Source organism: Plodia interpunctella, chromosome 4 (genome assembly GCF_027563975.2).
Source record: "Plodia interpunctella isolate USDA-ARS_2022_Savannah chromosome 4, ilPloInte3.2, whole genome shotgun sequence".
NCBI lineage: Eukaryota > Metazoa > Arthropoda > Insecta > Lepidoptera > Pyralidae > Plodia > Plodia interpunctella.
In genome coordinates this window covers 8,597,747-8,623,319 of record NC_071297.1, presented here as the reverse complement: position 1 = coordinate 8,623,319, position 25,573 = coordinate 8,597,747, and the positions used below count along the sequence as shown (strand labels likewise).

Below are 25,573 nucleotides of genomic sequence, written 5' to 3'. Positions count from 1 at the left end.
AATAAAATGTCATGGTACGTTTTATTGACTATTTTCAAAATTTACTTTGAACGAAAGATATGTTTTTCACTTGAGTAGTTTTTATAAAAACAAATCCTACTAATATTATAACAAACCAAAATTATAAATGCGAAAGTTTATGAGTATGTATGTGTGTGTTTGTTACTCTTTTAAGCAAAATATACTGGCCGTTATTATGAAATTTGGTACACGGGTAGAATATAACCTGAAATAACACATAGGGTGCTTTTTATCCCGAAATTCTCACAGGAGATTTTCTTTACATATTTTCTTTTAATTATATATCTAGTTACTTAAACAGATACAAGTGTCTAGATCTAAAATAGAGCAAAATACTAAAGTAAGCAACAATACCAAGTCCAAATATACAATAATAAGCTTTTAAGGTAATTAACGTTACAAGTTTCCTAAAACATGTATTTCTAATTAATGAAAATGCGTCTGTGTTGCCACCTCCAATATTACATTATAGTACGTATTCGTGAGAAAACTGTTGTTTAATTGAATGTTAAGCCTTCTGACACATTTTCAGTAGACAAGTACCTACTTGAAATGTATCATTTTAGGCTTGACAATTATACACATTTAACAATTAAACAGGCTGAGCCTAAAGAACTGAATTTTGAAGAAAGTAGATCTCTATATCTAAGAAATTCCTACGTAACTAAGTATTTTGTTTTGTGTACATGAATTTGTAAATCCTTACATATTACAAAAAGAACTCCCGGTCGCATCTGTCTGTATGAACGCGATAAACTCCAAATCTATTGAACGGAATATAATGTTATCAATAGATAGTGTAATTCTTTAAAAAGGTTCAAGTGTGTAATTTATTATAGTTTTACCCAAGCGAAACCGGGACGGGCCGCTAGTAACTTAATATAAATAGTGTTACTGATGAACTAATTAGAATAAAAATAAAACGACGTCGACGATATAGTTAATTGTAGTTCTAAGGTATTGTTTTTATTACCCATATTTCTTCTACATCCAGAAGTTCCAGTATTACATATTTATTCAGTAGTACAAAAGTTCAACAATATCTGACCACTGTGTATTATCTTGTACTGAGCTCTTATAGCCCATTTACCTGTGTTTTATTGCGCAAAGCAATACAATAGAAATGTCCCTCGTGCCAATTTACTTTTCTTCTCGCTATTTTAAGCCATGTCTAATCCAACTTTCTATTTTGATTACGTTTTCAACAAGAACGTTTAGATTTCCCAAGCGGGACAAGGCTGATTTTTGTATTTTTTGTTTTGCTATTTTCTGACAATTATGTTGGTTTTTGATATTTCTATTAGAGATGAGGATATTATAATAATAATTAGGTATAGCATAACGATAGTTAAATGGTTTGACTGGCTTCTTTAAATGTCAAACACCATGCGAAGTGGAGAAGAAAAAAAGTTTTGGTAGATGCCCAATTGGCAAAGATATTAATTACCAAGTGCAAAAGGAAAATTAAGTTAGGTTTCACGTAGTCACGGAACTCAGGGCCCGTTTCCCTGAATATAAATAATTTAACTTTATGAATATGCAAAAGTTTAAAATAAGGAAATTTTGTTACACAATTCACTCACCCATGTAAAATCTACCGGACGGTTTTTAATTAAATTTGACACATAGAATATAACCTAACATGTAACTACTAATGCACAAGTGTACTTTAGCCTTCAAATTTCTATGAGAGCATCAAGGAGCATAGTTTATAAGCAATGAGTATTCTTTTTTTAAAAGTATTTATAAGTGCAGACTGACAAAAAATATTATTCTATTAAAAAAATACGAACTAATGTGAATATATATAGTGATGGATGTTGTTGTAATTATTTATGTATTTGTAATTGCATTTTTAACTTCGTAGGCAGGTGTTGTATAAAGCACTATGTACGGTTCGTGTGTATGCGATCGTTAGAATCTGTGATTTTTATTTCTCGATGAACAATTTACTATTATATATTTACAAGGTGGACAAACTAAATGCTTGTTACAAACATTTCTGTTTGTTCATTCATTTAAACATTCAACGTTTTCATTCTTTACTTAAAATTACAGAATAATTACAGAAATATTTTAATTTGGTTTTAATTTTGACAAACAATTGTGTCTCGAAACGACGAGAAGGTATGTTGATATGTGACATAAGTACAATATATCAAGAATTACATTCTGCTTACTGTAAAATTTGGTGAACAGCAGTTATAACAATAACATATCTTTTGTGTCTCGTCAGGGACATTGTTGTGTTCGTTCAATATAGTATCTTTTTCGTGACGTATGAAAAAAGAACCTTTACAAAGTTGGAGTGCTTGTTTAAGCAAGTTCTCTCCCATCGAGCCGCTAATGGCAGAAACTCGGGGGGAACAAACAAAAGTAGGCAACTTAAATTGTGGAGGAACAAATCCAAGTCGGTAACTACGTGCATTAACGTTTGTCTACGAAGATATACTCTTTACTTTGTCACTTGATTACGTAATCTTTATTACAGAAATTCTGAGGTTGTGGAATCATAGTTTTGCCTAGAGACAACATGGAGTTTATACTTTATGGAGTTTTTCAAAAAAGACCGTCAGAAAATTAATTCAGGGTCGGTAAGGCGAGTGTGACACCCCTAGTGTGACAGATGTCCAAAGGCTGCGGTGACCACTTCCCATCAGGTGACCCGCCCGCATGCCTGTTTGTCTGCTTAGTATAAAAAAATCCAAGTCGATTTATATATAGAGTATTTAACAATACTGGCATGTAGTAACTAAATAACTACAGAATCAGAATAATTTTTATTTCATAATTAATTGCATACATTTCATAAAACTGTTTTTGTTTTTCAATTTAATGAACAAAGCAAAAGATCATCTTTAATTGTGAAATACAATCTTAAGTTTATTTCACAGTTATAGATGATCTCCTCTCGCTGGAGCAAGTTACTAACTTAAATCTCTATCAGTAACTTGTGGGACATGTGTACTCGCGGATTTACGAATCAAAGACAAACTGGCGGTAATCTTTGCTACCTAGGAATTGACAAGTTCAACGAATAACTTTTACTAAGAAAAAAGTGCTCGAACAATCACTTTTTGGCTTAGAGAAAAAAAGTAAAAAACTTAAGTATATCTACAATCCACAACATGCTTCGCCAAAATATGCACCACGTATCATAACCGGCACAAAAGTACACCTAGAATTAAAAACTATTCCGAGAATTAAAATCGATTTTATTTAAAATGGCAGATATTGACCTGATGTTAGTCTAGAAAAGCTGAAAGGCAAAAAAGCTCTATGACAGGTACACGAATTGTAAAGGTAAATGTCTAAATTAATTTCAATTTTACTATTATGAGGTTTAATATATTAAATATTCCACCGAATAATAAAACTAAAAGATTAAAACTAGATTAAATTTTGTGAAGCATTTCTGTCACAAACTTGTGCAATGCCTGGATTTCATATTTGAAACTCTTTAAAATGATTTTGCGGAGGATTTAAAAGGAAATAGTAACAGATCGTGAATGCAACTCGTCTCGCTGAATTCCAACTTAATTATGTGGATGAAATTCTTGCCTCACTGTTTACCTTTTCACATTTTTCTACGCGAATTAAACTATATTTTTATTTGACGAACGTTTTGGTTAAATAATGGATGAAGTTTATTCAATGATATAATAGTCTTACGTGAGAAAAATACAACGTTCGTCCTTATTTTGATATTTTATTACTTACCTACTATTGTCAATCAATTCAAATCAATGGAAAATGTTTTGTCTATTCTATCCTTCACGTTCAATAAGAGTCGACTATTTGTCAAGTAGATTGTGTTATAAATATTTACAATCAATTTTTATACATACATTTGCAGTATCTCGTGGTATAAGTATATGTGCCTAAAACCTGAGAAATATTTTTTGTAATTTAACAAATAGGTGTCCTTTGTATTTAATATTTTATTACTACTTTTAAAGTAAAGCGAGGTTACCAAATAAATCAAGTACGGTGCCAAATAGGACTCTAATTCATTATTATGTGTACTATGCGTGTACGTACGTGTTGAGTTTGATAATGTCATTCTCATAAAGATATGTAATTTGGCAATATTTTTTTCGTATGTACGTATACCTACTAACCTTTACCCACAAAAAATCTCATTTACAACCAAAAGTTGACGACCTCGGTGGCGCAGTGGTAAGGTTCTTGCCACTGAACCGAGAGGTCCCGGGTTCGATCCCCGGTCGGGTCATGATGGAAAATGATCTTTTTCTGATTGGGCCGAGTCTTGGATGTTTATCTATATATGTATTTGTTATAAAATATAGTAACGTTGAGTTAGTATCCCATAACACAAGTCTCGAACTTACTTTGGGGCTAGCTCAATCTGTGTGATTTGTCCTAATATATTTATTTATTTATTTATTTATTTATTTATTTACTTGTTACTTTGCTGTGCTAAAATATATTTTAGTGTACGCCGGCTAAATTCGCGTTAAATGCTTCTAATTTGCCGATCGGAATTATATTTAAGGATTTTCACGAAAATCACTAGATAGTATAAAAACAAAGTCATTTACCGCTGTCTGTATGCTTTAAAATTACACAACGGATTTGGATACGGTTTTTTTTAAATAGATAGAGTAATTCAAGAGGAAGATTTATATGTATATAACATGCATATACATTATAAATCTATATAATATTGCATTTATGCGAAGCAGGGGCGAGTCGATAATAATAATATTTCAACCGACTACGCCATTGCATGCAACAACGGAACGAAAAGAAAAGTTGGACGGAAGCTGGCTTGGCTATCGTCGTAAAAACCTAATACAGATAATTAATCCATGCCACAAGAATACGGCTACGGGAACAACTTTGGAAAGCCCCACTGGCCATATCCCTTCTTTATGTCTGGGTCTAATGGGTGGAATAAGAAGGTACTCCGTACAACAGTACCTACTAATTCGATGATTTAATTTATAAAACCGTTCTTTACAATAGCAGAGCCGTTTCTTCTTGAAGAGTCTGAACTCACACCATCTAGTCATACAGCTTGTACAGTTGAGATGACTTCGCTCAATAATTCTTGTAAGTAATAAATTTGGACAGGTATAAAAATAAGATACAATTTTATTTTCTTATTACAGTAATGTACCTAATTGCTAACTTACTATTACTTACTTACTTTTTTGATCTTTTAAGACGCTAAAATTAGTATATTTGTAACTAAAAAACATAATACTGACTCTACAGTCAGTATTATGTCTTAAAAGATCAAAAAGGTGTGAAGTGGAGATGAAATAATATTAAAGCGGACCTTGGTCTCCGACGCTCAACGGCTGAGAAACCGGGAAAGCGCTCAGATGAGAGAGAGACAAAAGCTTTGTCTCTCTCATCTCAGCATCTGAAGTATTTCGGACATAAAAAACATATCCATTATGTATACCTACATATAATAAATACAAAATGTCTATCTATTATATATGGTTGAAGTGAAGTATGCTATGGATAAGATGCAGTGTGGTGGTGGATGTAATGGGTTACCTCATCAAAGGACTTAATAAAATCTTAAATATTGTTGAATATACTACACTAACATATATATTATTGTAAAAAAGTATTTCATATGAATATGCCCGAGTTTTTAATACTGAAGTGAAGAATATGTTTTTAACCAGAACCCCCAACAAATATTAACAAGAAAAGGCAGTGTAGAGACCTACAGTTTTGTCTCCATTATCTAGACCCAGAGTTAAAACACAGAATTCGGCTTTTTACATATATATTTATTGTTATCTGTATTATTTAATTGAAGCACCGATCTAGGTCTGCAATCAATATCTTGTCGGATTAGAAAGATCTTCCAGCATTCTAAGCTCATGAAGGTTTTGGAAGGAAGAGAAGGAACTCTGATAATTATGAAATTGAGATATCTCTAATTAGACGTGAAATAGTGAGAAACATAGCTTCGCACGAACGTTTTTTCAACGGTCGGTATTAGATTGTTCAGTGTTCGTGTATAATTTGCGTACCTATGAGAAGTTTTATAACGCTTCGTGTTTTTGTGTTGAGTGACAGACTGTAGTTGGAATATCGAATGTCACTTACATTGTACGCGTTTTAAAAACGTCAACGTTCATTGGACGGTTTTTTAACTCGGGTTAAAACGAGGCCTTAATGAAGTCTGAGAAACCAAACGAACGTATGGTTTCTCAGACTTCATTAAATTTTAATTATACGCGCAATTAATTACACTTGATTACTTTATAGTCTGTGTTTCTTTTGTTAATTGAATTGAATGATGTTTTTATATAATTATGGTGAAATGTGATAAAAATAAACATTTATTTTGTGAATGTGTAACACAATCTTTGTTTTATATTCCTAGTTTCTCTGTAACATTTAAGTAAATATTATACTAAAATGAGCGGGCTCTGGGCTCCGATGCCTTGCGGCTGATGAAACAAGGGAAAATGTTTATACGAGAGCGAGATCTATTAAATATCATTTTTATCAAAGTAGTGATAAGTTCATAGTATTAGTAACCTACTTCAAAGATTTCAATTCTAATTACAGACATAAAGGAATGTTAGTCTAAAAATAATACTCAAGGCGGGAATTTACGAGTAATGTCTGTAAAAAATTGTACCTGTAAGAAGACCACAATAAAGATATTGAAAGAAATCCATTTTTATTTTCAAATAACTTCAATCCAACTGTACGTAGATTGAAAATAATAGCGTAAGTATTCAAAGTATCCCGTATAAATTACCTGACAATATTCTTAAAGAGTATTTTTTTATTGTATAAGTAAACATTGCACGGCTTCGGGCGAATTGCGAAAAGCCCTTAGCAATTTCAGTTGAAAGAAAGTAAATTCGTTACGACGAAACAAACACTGATTCAATAAAGTATCCAAGGAGAATTGGATAAAAAAAAAGGCAAGTCGTAAAAACCTTCACGTGGATAATAATCGTGAGTAGAAGAAACGATGCGCGTCTTATAAAACTTAGTCTTATTTACTCAGTAACATTTTAAAATCAATAATGAAACGAGATAATTTATATTAATTTTGTGTACTTGTTTAAATTTAGGAATATATATATATTATATATATATATATATATATAGATTTACCTCTTTTTTAATTTGTTATGTATTGTAAGCAGAATTTTGAGGTGTTCGTGTAATAAATAAATAAAGAATTACAAGTTAAATAAAAGAGCAATAAAGGTCGTTTGCCACTTGTCTTAAGCACTCTGTCATGGTGAGCCTTGCCTGACAGATAAATACATCATTTACAGTAATAACAAGCTTGTCTCCGGAGATGACGTCACTATACCTGTCACACGGCTTAATTAGTGGAAGTATACCTGTAACAAATTAATGGAATTAATGTTGCAAAATTTAAAGATAGGAATCATTGTTGTAAAAGATGGTTGGAATCATAAATATTCTGCAATCAATAAAAATTTTATCTACACTACAGTTTATAGTATTCATAATATGAGAATCTTTACATATTATAAAAAGAAGTCGCGTCTGCTTGTATGAATGGGATTAAGTCAAAAACGTAATTTTTGTACGGTTTTCACCAATAGATATTGTATTTCCTGAGGAAATTTTAAATGTACAATTGATTATGATCACACTCGAGCGATACTGGGACAAGCCGCTAGTACGTATATAATAATATTTAGTTTATATATTTAAATACGTATTTATGAATAAGTATATTTATTCCACTGCAATTCCTAAACTCCTTGCAGACGTAGATATAATGAAACTTTATGTTAGGAAGCGAAGAACTGGCCAATTTATTTTTATATTATGAAAAAAAAAATCTATTTTTTAAATGCCATGAAATTTCCATTTCCTCGTGATCATTTTGCTGCATCATTACCATCACCGAATGTCGAGGTTCGACACGTTTCGTTTCGACAGCTAACAAATGGCGTAATGAATGATAGGTACAGTCAACAAAATCATTAAACAGGTCGCAACTATCTATATTTGTTCAGTTTCTGCAAAGACACTTCCACAGAATGCTCTCAGTTTTTTCATCAGTCACCATCACAACATAATTCAGGTAGACAGCTGTAACGCCAACCAAATATATATTTTTATAGATAAATTAAGTATTTATTTGTTATATAACACACACTTTACATAATGTAACAAAAAAACTAAACATATACAAAATTACATGCATTTATGTGGCATCTGTATTTTCTGCACTGCAAAATACAGATGTATTTTGTGACATTTCCATGTCACCCGGCACATCTTTTTCTGTCTTTGGTTGTACTCACGGAACTTAAATTAATTACAGTTCGCGGGCGGCGATCACCGGTGACAAGGACAACCGGATCGCAGCCCGTGAGTAAGTAGGTATTATGGTAGTTAATTTGGAGTTTCGTAGCTGAAAATGAAAAACTAAAAACAAGGACAAAAATCGTCCTGCAAAAACAAGAGATTTCAGGAAACAAAGATGTATTAAGTCCACCTTTCATTCGTGAAGACTGGCGTTCTAAAGTACTAACTAAATATTTTTTTAAAATGTGTATTCGTATGAAATAATAACTAATATAAAAATAATAAAAGGTAAGTAAATAGGTAAGTATTAAATTTAAAATGCACATAATATTTACAATCCGCCTTAACAAACTCCTTAATTATAAACACTAGTATATACCTATATCGATATAGATAACAAGGTAGTAAACATATTCTGACAATAACTGAGATTTACCGTAGCGTAGGCCGAGGTGCCAACCTATTGCCAATTTGAGAGTGCTGACGTGTCGCTTCACTTATATGCCAGTTCCACACTATCGGCGAATTCAGACAGATACCGACGCGAATCAACATACATTGTGTAGTGTGTACATTCGTTTTTTTTGCCGTAAGGAAAAGCCAGAATATATAATGTAGAATTTGAACTGCATGCATGTTTTGCACCAACTGATCAGATGTACGTCTTGTCAAGGCTTTTGTACATCTTTTATGTTATTTTAAGGTTTTTATGGAAATAAATATAATAAAAAACTATCAAAAATATATTATGAAGCAAAATGTATCAGATATCTGCAGAAAATGCAATAGTGTACCGGAAACAATGCAACATATCACTGGTGCCTGCAAATCTATAGCCCAAACAGACTAGAAGCATAGACATGACTAAGTAGCCAATATTGTCCACCAAAGCCTTGCACATCAATTTAAATTTGTAGAATCTATTAAACCCTATTATAAGTACATACCTGAAACTGTTTTAGAAAACTCCACAACCAAAACTTACTTCGATAGAGCAATTCTTACTAACCGCACTGTCCATTACAACAGACCAGATATCACCATAGTTAATAAAACTGATAAAACCGCATATTTGATTGACATAGCCATCCCTAACACACACAATCTACAAAGCACCAAAGCAGAGAAACTTTCAAAGTATATTGAACTAAAAGATGAAATGAAGTAAGACTTTGGCATCTTTAAAAAGTTACGATAGTTCCAATAGTACTATCAAGTACAGGAGTAATACCCAAGCAACTGCATACATCCCTCAAGACACTCAATCTTTCCCCTTACATCTATACCTTAATGCAAAAAGCAGTCATAACACATATCGCCTGGTCAGAAAGTTTCTACAGACAGACGTTACTCATACACCTTCATTTCCATCACCATCATCTCATACAAACCATTTTCTCTCTGAAATATCAAACTCTTAATAAAATTTCACGGCTTTTACTTGGCTTCGGCCCGTATATATCGTTAAAATTACCGAGTTAAAACCCGAGAATAAAATGGAATAAAAATAATAATAATAATAAAATACTAAACCTTGGAGTTGTAGTTGTATTTATTATATTTGTGTCTTTTTTATCTCATAGATTGAAGCGACCTATTTGTCAGATAATATTAAACCTCAATGAGATTTTTACTACCTACTACATCGAAGGGCAAGTCAAATATTCGTAATAATTTTAAGGGATAAAATAAACAGAGCCTCATTTTCGACAAAAATCCAGGTGGATCCACTATCAGACAGACAATGAAAAACTTTTGTATATTGCTATATTTTTTCAAAATATTCGGGCAGTATATCTCTATCCCTAATAAGTATCCGTAGTTCTCCATATCGACAAAAGTATACTTTACTATAAACTTAGAACTTACTTTAGCTTAGAAAGGTAACTGATGGATGTTCGTTCGTACTTTGGTGAACACATTGACGCTTTATAGATGTCTTGGGACGGACTCGCCAAGTCGTGACACAGGCGTAAGTAACGCACTTTTCTTAGATGAAATGTTCCATATTTTTCGTAGAAATTTTATCCATTATTCAAACTTGCTAATAGTTATTAAAGTAGACATTATTGCGTTTGAGATGTTGTCGTTTAATCCGCTTTTAGTAAGGAGCTTAGTAGAGTGTTCTTTGTTTAACTGTTAGAGATTATTTTTTATATTACTAGACAATTTTCATGCAGGAAAACAGGCGACCGTTTCCGTCCATTAAAAAAAATGCCAACAGCAATCACTAATAACCCCCTAAAGCCGTTTTGACGACAAATATAGAATCTTTTTTAAATTTACCACATCAATACGATGGTAGATCGAATAAAAATAACAATTCAATTAAAGGCCGCCCTCGACCGCGAAGGCGCCTGCGCCAGTTATTTTTATAGCGGCCACGTGCCCTGCCAGATGCACACACCACAGACTAACAAACTAATAACGTTCCAAGTGTGTTTATAATTTTATAATCGGTTGAGTTATCGATATTATTTAAGCTAGGTAAAAAACAGCAGTATTTTAAATAACATTGTTTTTTATATTTTAGATTTGGTATTAAGATCCGTCAGGAAGAGAGGAGACAAAAAAAGGCAGTGCAGACCTAATGCTTTGCGTAACGTATGCCGAAGATATATGACTATACCTACCTATATGCATATGGTCTGAGCCGGCCTTAAATGTGATGCAATAAAAATAACCAATAGGATTTCATTATTTACATATCTTTTCTCCTTCTCCTCCAATTACATTTGGAGAGGTAATTATACCTCGAAAAGAAACTGCCTTAAGGAATATATTTTCATCTATCTAAACATTTAAGAAATAACTTCATTATATTGGGTCTATTATACAATATGTGTGAAGGTCACTAGTGATAACTCTTTAAACTTTGATAATAAATTTCGTGATATAGAGCGTTATCACGCGTTATCTCTAGGAAACTCCAATAATTGTTTATTACAGCATTACCATGTACAGCATTTTATTACTTTCTATTTCTAATATATTTCTTCATCCATGAAAAAACTAAATGTAAATAACAAAATCTTTAATTACCTAAGTTTTGATGTTTGTAGTCTGAGTTACATAAAATGTTATGTCCTTACATATTGAAACATGTCTAGTACATGCATGATATAACACAAGCATTACCTACGAGTATCATGGTCAGCAAACATTTCGTGCACTAGCTGACAGCCTTGGGAACGGAGCTACGAACAGCAGCTGCCTTATAAGCCATCACCTAAATAGTTTCTGTCGACGTGACGCGCACGTGCGATTCGTAAATAAACACTTGTAACCTAATAATAACTGACGCGTAATGGTTGCGCGGTTATGACGCTGGCGAATTGTTCAGGGTTCGGTTTTGATTCATACTTCGTGAGCATCTAGATCAGCATGAGTCTGTTAGATCTATATGTTCAAAAAGTACGATTCACATATATCAATGTTACATAGAACACCGTTTAGTGAAAATTATAGTCAGGTTTTGATCATAGTTTTTGTAATTAATAAAACAACGATAAACCAATTCATCGGCATTGCCAACAAAGTCAATTTATTTTTGTAATTCCGTATGACGAATACACAGACCATTTAACCTTGGTTAAATGGTATGTGGATGAATATAATGAAGAAGAATACGTGAGTACTAAGGAAGAAACTATGTGTTGATATTTGTGTTTGTTGTGGGCGCATCTTACTAAATAAATCAATATGTATGTATATTTATGTAAACTTTTAAAGTTATATAAACAAGTCGTCCGATAATAACAACAAATAAAGCAAGTCAAAGTATAGTAAGCTAGGAGCAATTTTAAAAACATAGCCAGCCGGAGTTCCTTTTAGAAGAGCACGTTCGCTATTTTGTTATTAAAAAAAAGTAATATTATAGGAAATGTATAAACCCCGGGGCGATTTTACGATGCATAGCGAAGCGATAAATCATAATTTGCCGAAGTCCGTCGACAGTGGCTATAAACGAGAAAAAAGTATTTCCTGATACGGCCAAAGCGGCAATATTAAAAAGTGACACCGTGATCAATCTTTTATAGTCGGCATTAAAGCTCCACAGTTTGGTTAAACCATACATTTGAGGAGCTGGAGACCTGCGGGAGCTGCAAGCTGGTGACGACTGGCTGAGCTGGCGCAGGTAGCGTGCGCAGTGTTGGAGGACAACACTCATGTTGGACTGAGTCCGAGTATATAGTAGTACACATTTGATTGCCGAATTCTAAATTGACTACATTCGGCCATCTAAAATTAGTTAGTTGGGTATAAAATGTACCTATGTCTTCTATAATGTTAGATATTCTGCAATCTTATGTAAATTTTTAGCTTGTTGTCTTTATACCCATTGTTATGTCATTGTGAACTCTTCTTTCAGTTATTGTTGAGTTTACATAATGTTTCTGAGTTCAGTGTGCCTCTTGGCAAAGGCTCCAACTCTATCCACGGTTCTCTGTCGTTCGAGACTATTTACGAATTTGGACCTGTTGTCAGTTTAATTACTTCCTTTGACTTCGTTTGCCATCATTTACCTACTTAGTTAATTATTCACACAACACTCCAACATAATTAATAAAAAAAAAATTCAAAGAAATCACCCGAACCGCACTTATTATAATTTTTATCCCATACTATTATTATATTATTATTATGGGTTAGTTGTACCGTCAAGTTTAACGTTAATTTTAACCAGCGCGCCATGGCATACTTTGCGTTTTTCTGTGCACATCAAAGTTAACATCGAACTTGACGGTGAAACCAACCCTATGTATTTAAGCACACAATAATAATCTGTTATACTATGATGCAAATAGACTTTGATATGAATCATATATCAGTGGTTTAATTAACAGCATAAATGCATTGTATGCCGTCATACTTAATACTGTATAACGTTTGAATCGTGTGTAGGTATCTATGTAAGTATAAATCTGCACTGTTTGAACTGTTATGAATTACTTATTTATATACTTAAATGAAAATCTCGCGATAATTATCTTATCTGGTCTTAAAAATAATATTTACTGTATTACTGCTTTAATATTGATATAATAGTTATCTGTATTTATATACTGTGATCTCTATACATAAACATATTTGTATGTTCGAGTTAAGATGCAACAACAGCATTTCCAAAGAGAGTTGACGTTAGGCAAGCGGTCTGTAAAACTACAACTATCTAAATTTTGGGGACGAATTCCGGTTTTCTTAATAAACGCAGCTGGAAATACAATTATATGTAAGAGAGGGAGAATTTAAAACGTCCCCAAATTCGTGTAAATTACGACTGTTATCTTACAAAGTGACAAAACAAGTTTAGAACAATCGCACTCGACACATGGAATGGGCAGCTGCTGCAACTGAATTCACGTTTCATTTCTCATCCAGAGGAAATGGCACAGAGCAGTTACAACCTGGACGCGATACGAGAAAATTATTTTAATTTTCGTACGTCTTCACAAAAATAGCCACCAAAACAAACAATGAGTGATGTGTAACTGAATATGGGTAGGTTCGTAATGATTTCATAACAATTTGGGTTCAATTGAAATTGGGATCTCTGTTTATTTAAAATTATACTAAGCTCTTCGATCCTGGGGATAATAAAATCAATTGAACAACAATAGGATATAGTGACAGATCTGACGTTAGTGTCGTTACTGACACTGACTGACAGACAACGCACAGCGGAAACTACTGGGCGTTGAAAGCTAAAATTTGGTGTGTAGTTTCCTAGGACAGTGAAGGGGAGCACTAAGAAGGGATTTCCTGAAATTCCCACGAAAAACGAATTCGATAAAAATAAAGTTGTTTATTTAACTAGCTTTTTCCCGCGACATCGCAAGCGTAATTTTTCCACTAGAACAGACGACGACCGAGACGAAACCTCTACCGGTTTTGATGAAATATGGAATTGATGTAGTTGATGACCCGCTAAGTATCGTAAAGCTACTGGGGGCAGAGCAGTAGGCAGGAAATAGTTTAGTTTCTTGAATCCATCAAACGTGTGTGACTACACGTTTCTAGTCTAGGAAATGCATTCAATGAGGTCTATGATATCGGCCCCGGGCTACGTTGAGCGTATCGTCTGGACTACAGACAAACAGACAACAGAAATCAGTATGTATTTATATGTGTGTATCTATGTCATTTTCGAATTGTGTCATGGGCTAATGATTTAGGTAACTATATAGTAATTATTATTAACTATATAGGAATATTGTCAAGATTCCTTATATTGATTCCTTAAATCGAAATTGGAATAATCATAAATGTAATGATATTCGATAGTTAAAAAAAAAGTATATACACTTTTTGTTTTTTTTTTATTCCAATTTTTTATTCCGATTTCATTATCGTCACTGCCCTTCGATCCTGGAGATAATAAAAACAATTGAACAACAATAAGATCGCATCAGTTCGGGCCGCGTGGGAATTGATATGTTAAGTTAATAATTGATGATATTATTAAGGGAGGGTTGCATCAGTCAACTTCGACGATAACTTTAACCTGCGCGCCGCTGACGTTTAGATAAAATGGCGCACATTGCGATTTTTTGCGCAGGTTAAAGTTAACGTCAACATTGACTAGCGCATCCGAGCCTAAAGAATGCAAAAATGAAACAAAAATGTTTTTAATGTCAAGATCAAACATCGTTGGGACTACTGGAAAAGATCTCTTTTAAAATAAATAGAATAGATAAGATGGGAATCTTAAAAACCTTAAAAAATACCTTTTTAAAGGATTCTATTTTTGCATAGGTACCAAATTTCTGACGCTGAAGACAGAATATTAGTATGGAAGTAAGGATTTACTGTTAAACATTCCAGACATGTCAAATAAGTGAACAATCCAATCCAGTACCATGGCTGAAGTTGTCGCATGTGGTTTGTCGGGAGTTCGGGACGGACGTGCGTGCTCTGAACTAGAACGAATAGTTCTAAACTTTGATGTTTCCGTGTTCCGCGAAACTGTACGTGCTGAGTACTTCCCTTTCTACATAGTGTAAAGTATTTTTAGTTTCAGACATTCTTACTCTGTGGTATATTTTAAATTTGTTAGAAGAAATAGTACTTAAACACTGGCCGAAAAGAAAGAGAAAAATAGAGTAATTTTGTTTTATTGGCCAGTATTTATATTTCAGTATAATTTTTTTAAATAAATAATATTATAAATACAAGTTTGTGAGCATATATGTGTGTATATTTGTTGATCTTTCACACGAAATCTACTGTATACTACACGGCAGAACATAACCTGGAACACAGGTAGAACGTTCTACCTGTTTCCAGGATACTTTTGATCCCGAAATTCCAACGGGAGCGAAGCCCTGGGGCGTAGCTAATATTTCATATTTCTCTTTTGTCCTATTTCAGTTACAAAGTACTTACACATGAATTTGACAGCTCTTATGAATTTAGACGCAAATTAATTTCTAAATGTCACTTTCTAGCAATCCTGAAGGCTAATACACATTCCTTTTGAGATCAACTATTATTGCCGAGCGATACTGCCGAGCAAGCAAGTATACATGCGGCATACTCACCAAATGGAAAGTGGTTACCGCAATGTATGAATCCTTGCAACACCAGGGTGTCACACGCGGGTTTCCGACCCCGAACGAATATTTTGCAGCCCTTTTTGATAGACTACATGTTGCAGTCTATAGAGAAAATTATGACATAAGCTCCCTTATTCCACAAGCAATATATTTTGCTAACTTAGGTATTTATTTATCTTACTAATTGAACCTATATCAAAACGCAATATCTCTAGTCTGAACTATTCACCCATAGCAATCGAATTATACTAATTATGTACGGTTAGCAATTATTTCATCGATTATAGGAGATCAAAGGAAAGGAGTTAGGTTAGAACATTATTGCCATCTCAACGACACACATTAACATTTATTATCATAATGAATTAAAGAAATGTTGTCTTTAGTATACTAAAATAATAAATTCATTTATGTCATTCCAACACACTAGAGTAAACTACTTAACATACACAGTAACAATAATTAATTTAGAAAAAATAACAATAATCAAAAACGTCAAAAATGCCACACCACAGCTTATAGGTAACATATTGCTGCGTCTCATTGAAAATAAAACGTGCTCATTTTTTATCATCAAACTAACGAGTTTATTGTTTATCTTTAATTAACTAGTTACCTTATTACAATCACGATTTCCTTTATAAAAAAAGCTACAAAATGGCCATGTCTTGCCCATTTTATGCATCTATTTTCACTTCTAAGTACTTAATAATTAAAATCTAATAATTTTAGTGAATTTCCATATTTATCCACACTTCATATAAAATAACGAGTGATGATTGGACTGGACGCTATTATCGGACGATTGAAATGAAACAAAATACCGTATTGCACGGATCATCGCGTCTATTCGATATAATCGGCTTATACTGCCATATCGATAATGTCCATTGAATTCGTGAGTTATACTAAATTTATATATTACTTGCTTTCTATTCTATACTCGTAAGAATGAAATCTATACTATATACTATATTTTAACAAAGAGTTTGTGAGTTTGTATGTTTGAGGCGGGTAATCTCTGAAACTACCGAACCGATTTCAAAAGCTATCCATCCGTCCATTATCAAAGATTGTGCTATAGGCAATATATATATATATATATATATATATATATATATATATATATATATATATATATATATGCAAGAATTTCATTTCAAAATTTTCACGGGACCAAAACCCTATCATCTAGTAAGGGATAAAAAGTATACTAAATTATATTGTTGGTAATATATATTCTACCCTTGCAAATTTCATTGATTATTTTGTTGCAATATGTATGCAATATGTATTAATATACATATTGCATAGGTACATCTAAACTTTCGCATCAGCATAGATGATCGGTTAAGGTATAATAAATATTAGAAACGTACATTGAGAATGTTTGGATGATGTTTGACTGACAGATTGAAACCTGGAATAACGCATTAGTTAACTTCTTATTTTTTATACAGGCATGCGACCCACCTGATCGTAAGTGGTCACCGTAGACTTTAGATGCTTGTAACATTAGGGGTGTCAACTTAATGTCTTAGGGTCATTTGGTATTGGTATTGGGTACCCACTATACACTGCCTCTCTCTCACCCTTCAAACCAGCCGTTTCGCGCTTGAAATAGGTGAGATTGAAGTACCCTTGCAGACAATCTTTGCACCCAGGTCTACTTTTGGTAAAACTTACTTAAATGTTAAAAACAACCTAAAAGTAAAAGTTTTCGTCGTGTGAATGACCAAACAATCTTTTGAATTGTAATATCAGAAGTGGTATGTATGTAGAAGGCAGTTTTCATTGTCAGAATCAGCCGATAGGATTTATCTACTCACGCGCGAATAACTCAAATGTCACCACGTGATTTAAGAGTGTCCTCTGCAAATAATGGCCTTTATATTGTTCTATTCGACTTGGCTAGAGACAGGGCTGGGTAATATTGACATAAAAATACATTTAAACGGAATAATAGGCCTTCCTTACATATTATAAAACAAAGTCTGTCTGCAGGGATTTTTAAGCGGTTTTCCCCAATAGATTGTGTGATTCCTGATGAAGGTTAAGGAGGGGGTATATAACCATAATATAATAATTATACACGTTAACATTTCTCAGACTATCTATCTATATATATATATATATATATATATATATATATATATATATATATATATATATATATATATATATATATATATATATTATATGTCTACTATATATATATCTACTATCTACCTATCTATATCCATTGGTGAAATCCGTTCAAAAACCAGTCCAGTGGTTTTAAAGTATTATGTATAGGGCACAGATTTTTTATTTAATGCATTTGACGACCTCCAGGGCCTAATGATCATGGGGTCCCGAATTCGATGCCCGTTCAGTGGAAATGGTGGAAAATGATTTTTTTCAGATCGACCTGGGTCTTGGATATTTATCTCTATATGTATCTGTTATAGAATATAGTATCGTTAAGTTAATGTAAGTCCAATAACACAAGTCTCGAACTTACTTTGGGGCTACATATTTTTTTATTTATTGAAATTACTTTAGCAACAGACTACATGTAAATTTCACTTACAATATAGTCAAAGTAATCAATCTACTTCTGAAAATATTGCAGGAAATAAATTTTCTTCCGCACCCAATATCCGAGCCAAGACGAGCTTCCGAAACAGATAAGCTTATAATTCAGCACGAAAAAGCTATGGAAGTTGTTAACAAAAATAGCGCTTTTTTATTTTCGGTATTGCTAGATTCGGTCAGTATTTATGTCTATTTCTATAGGTGTTATTACTGAAAATAGAAGAAAAAACGCTAGTTTTTAGAATTATATTATTCGTGTGAATTATATAATTTATTATCATCGTTAGTAATTTTTAATATCCCCACTGTTGGGACACTGGCCTATCTTTTAGTCAAATAAATAAATATTGTGGACAAATGACACAGATTGAGTTAGCCCCAAGACTTGTGCAACTATACTTTATTTTGTAACAGAAATCCAAGACCCAGGTCAATCTGAAAAAGATTTCATTATTTTCTATCTTAACTTGACCGGGGATCGAATCCGGGTCCTTCTCAGATGGATAAGGGATTGTAGGGTTTTAACATGTGTCCTTCGAGGCTCTAAGGAGCTCAATTATATTGTTACAGTAAAAAATATTTTTATAGTGTATTGTATTAGTTAATATAAAGATTTTATAAATTTAGAATTTACCTCTCTGCTGTAAAGGAACCGAAATGGAAACTAACGTTGATTTACTTTTTCTAGATTCGAAATGTATAGTGAAAGTTCTGACTAAACGATTTATTAGAGATAGAGAAAGAACATTTAAACATTCACCACCAATAGTTAGTATAGTACTTTATAGTCTTGGGATTTATCTTAGATCTATTGATTTTAGTAGGTACCTAGGTAGGTACGCACTAAATAGCCACAGCAGCCCTTACAGTACATATGTACTTGGCCCGTGTGTGCACTGTTAATGGAGCCTTTTAAATTAATTATTGCAACAAAATATATAGGTAGTGATAATATTTTTTTTATTGATATTAATCTGCTGTTTTCCTATTATAAAATATATTTCTGGTAGTTCAACGTATTATACTCCTTGACCACATATGTGGATCCGTTACAGCCTAGAGTGAATTTGGGTTTTGAAAGTACATTAAGAAGTAAAAAATAATATGTTCCCAAGGGCAATATACATAAAAGCGGGAATATTTCCGGGTTGAAAGGCGAATTGAGTTACTGGGGTCAGGGCAAGCTGGCGGTTTTATATTTTTCATATAAATTCCGGGTAAGATGTAGGATACGAATCTATTTAGCGAAAAACACGATAAATGGATGTAGACTGGTTACACATAGTATAGTGAGCAAACGAGCACGCGCGTTGTCTGCCTCATGGTAAACAAATATCCAAGCCGTGGACACCAGCGACCTGATACGAGTGACCGATGCGTTACCGACTTTTTAAGCGATAATTTTTGTATATTAACAGAAATTTTGGTATACTAGTAAGTGAAATTAGATGATACTTGTATTGTTATATCATGTTAAAGAGAGTCTGGTCGTCTGGTCATATTCTACTTCTATCAAGGCAGACGGTTAAAACACAATAAAATACAAAGTACATATATACTAAGATATCCAAATATAAATAAACATTTATAAGAGAAATACAGTCTCAAGACTATCATAGGCATGTAACCTCAAATCATTTCGTTAATCGATTTTCGATTTCATTTTCATCGGAAGTTATAAATAATATCGAATGTTATATTTTCTATTATAATTAATTGTTCTATAAGATTTTAAACAGTTTTTTCATTTCTCAACGTCGTGTTGCGGTTAATAAATAAATAATAAATTGAGTTAATAAAACTGAATGATTTATTAATCATTCAGTTTTATTAACTCAATTTATTAATTGACAGTATCCGATAATTGCAACCGATTTAACAATAACTAATCAAAATCAAGTATACTTAGTGTAAATATAACTACTTTTAAACTTTCGCGTTGCATAATTATATACTAAACAAATTTCCCACGGACCTTTGTAACAAGGTCCAAAACGTCTGGGAAATAAAAAAGGTATGTGCGCGTTTTATACCTCATTCCTTCTATCTGAGTGTTTTTCTGGTTTCTTACTTGCCTAAGGCTTACATTGTGTGATTCTCTCAAAGAAATTTTTTTAGAAGATCAGCTGTACCTATTTGTGAATCCAGATAAATTTACGATGTAAAAGGAAAAACGGTGAACATATAAAATACTGACATATATACTTTTGGGGCATCCATAAATTCATCTTGGCAGTATGTGCCATTTGTGTGACACGCAGGACACGTAAATACTGCCTCAAGATCAAGACTGTAAAAATCCCAAAATACATGGCAATGTTTTTTTGTGCCACCTTTTATTGCGTTTACGCTCGTGGTAGTGGAATTATTCAGCTCTTAGCAGATGTGCCAGCACGCTCGGTTTTGTGCCCTCCCGGTATCTACGTGACGTATAGACACGTCACGGAAACTTATGAAGGATGTATGTAAGATATTCCTGGAAGTATTTAGAAGCTATATGTATATGTATACCCAAATACTTTTGAATTTCAAAACGTACATACCCCTCCTATATACAAAATACCACGAATACTCAGAAACAACAGAAATTTAACAACATTAAGAAACTACTTCAGACTAATACTGGCACAATCATATTCTGTGCATATATGTATTCCCTAAAAATATTCTGCGTAGAGATCCTGTCGGGGTCGGGTTTAAGCCCGGGCAAGAAATTTTATGTCCAGCTTGCGCCCGGTCGTAAACCCATCTCTGGTCTTGTCCATGTGTCAGCGCAGTAATAATAGTTGAGTGATAGCATTTTATTTTAACATTCTTAGGTTTGAATAGACAAGTTATTAACTGTACATTTAATGCATGTGTTCATAAGTAGGTACTATTTAATACAATTTATATACTGCCTTTTTGTCATCAATCTATTCTTATTTGATTACGATTATTTTGTAACAAAATCGCTTGTAAAGTATAATCACGTAATACAGCTGTTACATACATAATTAGTAAACATACGTTTGCCTTGAGCATCACTCATGAGGTACATCCATGTTTCCTAATTTATTAGATTAGGTTTCAAATTGTATCTCGTATCCGACGGTTTAAAAAAAAACCAAATGATAAACTTTTAAAAATTAACTACTTAAAATAAATACAAAAATTAACATAAATAACGATGAAGATAATTCATATTAAACGAGTTTCCTACTAACAGATTTTATTGGCAAAGATCAAGTATTATGCAGTTTTTATTATTTCTATTTTAAGATATGTCAAAGTAAACATTCGTTTGTAACAAATTAACATTGCACAGTCAAGTCTAAACATACAGCGGAGAAGCATTACCATTTAGAGTACCACGTGACTCACAGTCAATACGAGGGCAGTGTATATGCAAGTATAAAATGTGACATAACACCAACCACGCAAGGCCGTCTCGCACTAACTTGCCAACATTTAGCATTAAAGTGTGCTTGTGTATAAGTGAAGTATCTTAATTATATACGTACTAGCTTTTACGCGCTACTTTGTCCATTTGATTTTTTCCACGGGAAACACACTTTTACACAGAATGAAAAGAAGCTTATGCACTTTTCCGTACTCTTAACTATATGATATGAAAAGTTGAGGAGTGTCAAGGTTGAGTAGATAAAGCGTGAAGAAACAAATAAATAAAATAGCTACTTACCCCATCACCCACTCGAATCTTTATTTTGAAAAAATCAACAATTTATTCACATATATGACGTGTGACATATCACCTCAATATCGTCACGAATGACCTAAGCATAAAATATGGGAAACACAGAAGTTTGGCTCATATATACATATACAGACTTGCAACGTTTCGTACATTTTAGTTTAGGTGTTTAATAATCAAATTCTATGTTTTGAAAAACTATATGGCATTTTATTATCTTTATTCAACAGCATTGACGCCTTCACATATAAAAGAGGTATTGAAGGTACTCTCAGTACAAAACGTATATATTCTGTATTATCAACATTTTGTGACCTTAACATCTGATCGCGAATTCCACAAGGTCGCACTGTTCATAGATTGTTTTTGTTCAATAACTTTTTATTTCTGTGTCCAAGAAATTTGTTCTCAAGGGAACGAGTTTTTGTAAATTGTAACGTAGGTGTATCCTTAAACCATATCCGTATGAATGCTTTGTTGAGTTGTCTTTGTTAGACATTATTTTTCTTACGTTAATAACTTACATTTTATCGATCGCATAACAAATGAAAAAACTTAATTAAAATTCTGAAGTATGAAAAAATAAGTGTTTGAACTGGTTTTTTTATTATTTTTTTAAATTGATCTATGGCAGAACAGGATTAATATGAAATAAACCAATTTTTAAGAAAAATCTTATTTCGTTGTTAATAATGAAAAGTTTCATGATCAAACGACATAACAATTTTACTATCAGATTTCTAAATCGAGCTCTGAACTCAACACATGACATTATAATATCAACATTAAGATTTATTTTGATAAACTTCTGTTTACTTGAGTAATAAAGTATAATAAATAGGTCAACACTCAAAGACACGGTTAAATTTTATTTACGACTGTACTTATCTAAAGTACAGTCGCGCGCAGTATTTATTGCTCATTTCGGTATTATCTGGAAGTTATTTTCGCCATAAATATAGAAACGATGCCTATTGAGTTATCTGCGAATTACGTTTTATGGGGAACCATGGCGGCTTGGCACGTGTCGCAGGACCGATCTTGGACAATATTACAATTGATTATATTATTATGATGAGAATTTTTATAAGTCATATTATATTTAGAATAAGCAACGACCTCGTGGGAATAGTAAAACAATAATGAGAAAAGTAATAAAGTTATTAGTTTAAAAAACTATTTAATAATTCTAATTTGCAGATCAAAATTAAAATACATTATTTCAATGAATTTGAGTATTTGATGAATCTGTGAAACGCAATAAATAAATATACAAAAATATACAAAATATACAATACAAGAGTATATGCACCAATGAGTTACATCGTATACATAAGTAAAAAATAAGCTTTACAAAATAATAAATAACTTGCAAAATATACGTCTAAAACAAAACATAAATACGAAAAGTAACTCAACTACTATAAATTCAAATCCATAGGTACTAATATTATAAATGTAAATGTAATGTGTGTCTGTTCGTTTTCACGACTAAACCGACGAACCGATTTTGATGAAATTTGCATGCATGTGGTTAAAAACATAGACACCCCCCCGTTCATACATAGACTCCTTTTTTTTCAAGAATCAACCCTCAAATGACTAAAATGAGGGGGGGGGGGTGAACGTTTGTATGAAAATTATGTCCGCATTCGCAGAGAAACGCACGCGGACGAAGCCGCAGGCAAAAGATTCAAAGTTCAAAATTTCAAAATAAGATTTCAAAAGTTCAAAATAAAGAAAAAAATTGGTAGCCAGTGTTTAGTAACCTGGAGATTACGTATGCGATAAGACCGCCCTTTATACGACTCTCTATTGTTTTACTATACACTGTAATTTTTATTGGTATATTAAAGAATGTGTATTGTATCAAAATGTCAATTCGTTAATAACCTGACTCTCATATCGTGCGTCAAAAGTAACAATAGGCCATCGTTTTTTATTTTTTATGGCACTTTTATTGCTTGGACCAACACCGCGGGGCGAGGTCGAAAGCTTAATGACTTTTTAAGCATTCTATTTTAACTTTATCATTTTTAATGAATTACGTTTTGCCTTTGAATCGCTGCTTGTAATAAAAACCATATGTTTTTAATTTTTTTTTATTTAATCATACTTTTAGATTGAAATGGTTTGCGTAACTTTTTACATAATTCACCTTATGTAATCTGAAAAAAACTAATATCCATGTGCAAAGAGTGATAACTTACCTTAATATTTTAAATATTTTTCAACTAAATCGTCATAAACTGTACCTCAATCCACACACTTCACTCACACTGACATCACAGTTCTACATTCGACTGAAACACATCAAAAATCATTTACATAAATTACATCGGGACATACTTCGCGTTTCGAATCAGTATTCGATCGAACGGAGCGTGGACTCTCGCACGGAGTTGCCGGCACACTGACTTTAGACAGTTCCACTCGTTCGCCTCTACTGCGCAACTGTTTGATTAGGAATTGTTCACAATTTCCTAAATAGACACTACATTGCTTGTTGCAAACGTGAGCGTAACATCAGCATCGCTAATGAATCACCATTGGATTTGAAGCTTGAATGTTAGCGATGGAAACATGAAGCGAGTTTTCATTGTGTGGTAAACAATTTTCATGTCAACACTGAAAACGTGTATTCTGCTGTCGGAAGTTTTCGCCCGGTCTTTGGTCATTTGGTTCACTAATCCGGGTAATTCTGAAAGGCGGTGCTGACTTTGGAAGTACCTCGTTTCAAATTCACCAACTAAATGGCCAGTTTAACTGGCTCCCTGCACTCCAAACTAACTAAAATTAATTTTGCTCAGTGAATTTGTAAATAGTAATCAGTTCATTCATAATATTGTCGTAGCTTTCAGTTATACAAAAGTCTATTAACGTTTGTACATTAAAACTATTTTGAAGACGGCAGTAGACTTATATAAGGCTATATATACATTTATATAATATACATTTTTTTCATTTCCTGCATTGCATATACTTATTTTTTTTTTAATTTGCTGAAAATAAAAAAGTATAATAGGATTTATAAAACAAAAATAAAATCAATTTATTGCAGGTAACAAAGACCCATAAAATCGGATATTATAATTGTATGATTTATACATAATTTATTACTAATTTATTTGGATGGATGCACGAATTATCTATTTTGAGAAGTACATGAATTAAATTAGCACTGAAAAAAAAAATATCAATGGGTGTTATATTTCGTAGATAAAGCGTTGTATTATTTACGACCAAAACGCTCTTTAGAGTATATCGCGAAGGATATTTTATCCGTCTCCTTAGTGCGATAATATTCAAATGAAAACGATTTCCCTTTCGTCCATAACTCGAATGCGAGATTTTTGATAAATGGTAATCCCGGACGGAAGACTAGGGGATGTTTCACATTTCAGATGTAGTGGGGAGGAAT

At 32.8% G+C, this 25,573-nt stretch overlaps 1 protein-coding gene across 3 annotated transcripts in view; it reads right to left on the bottom strand.

Moving 5' to 3' along the window:
* Positions 1-24,563, bottom strand: part of LOC128669082 (CD151 antigen-like) — a 130,235-nt gene extending 105,672 nt beyond the window's left edge. For all 3 annotated transcript variants that reach the window (XM_053743544.1, XM_053743545.1, XM_053743546.1), the window contains exon 1: positions 24,363-24,563. The gene's annotated coding sequence lies outside the window, so the exon portion shown is untranslated. The remainder of the gene's footprint in view (positions 1-24,362) is intronic.
* Positions 24,564-25,573: the final 1,010 nt, after the last annotated feature.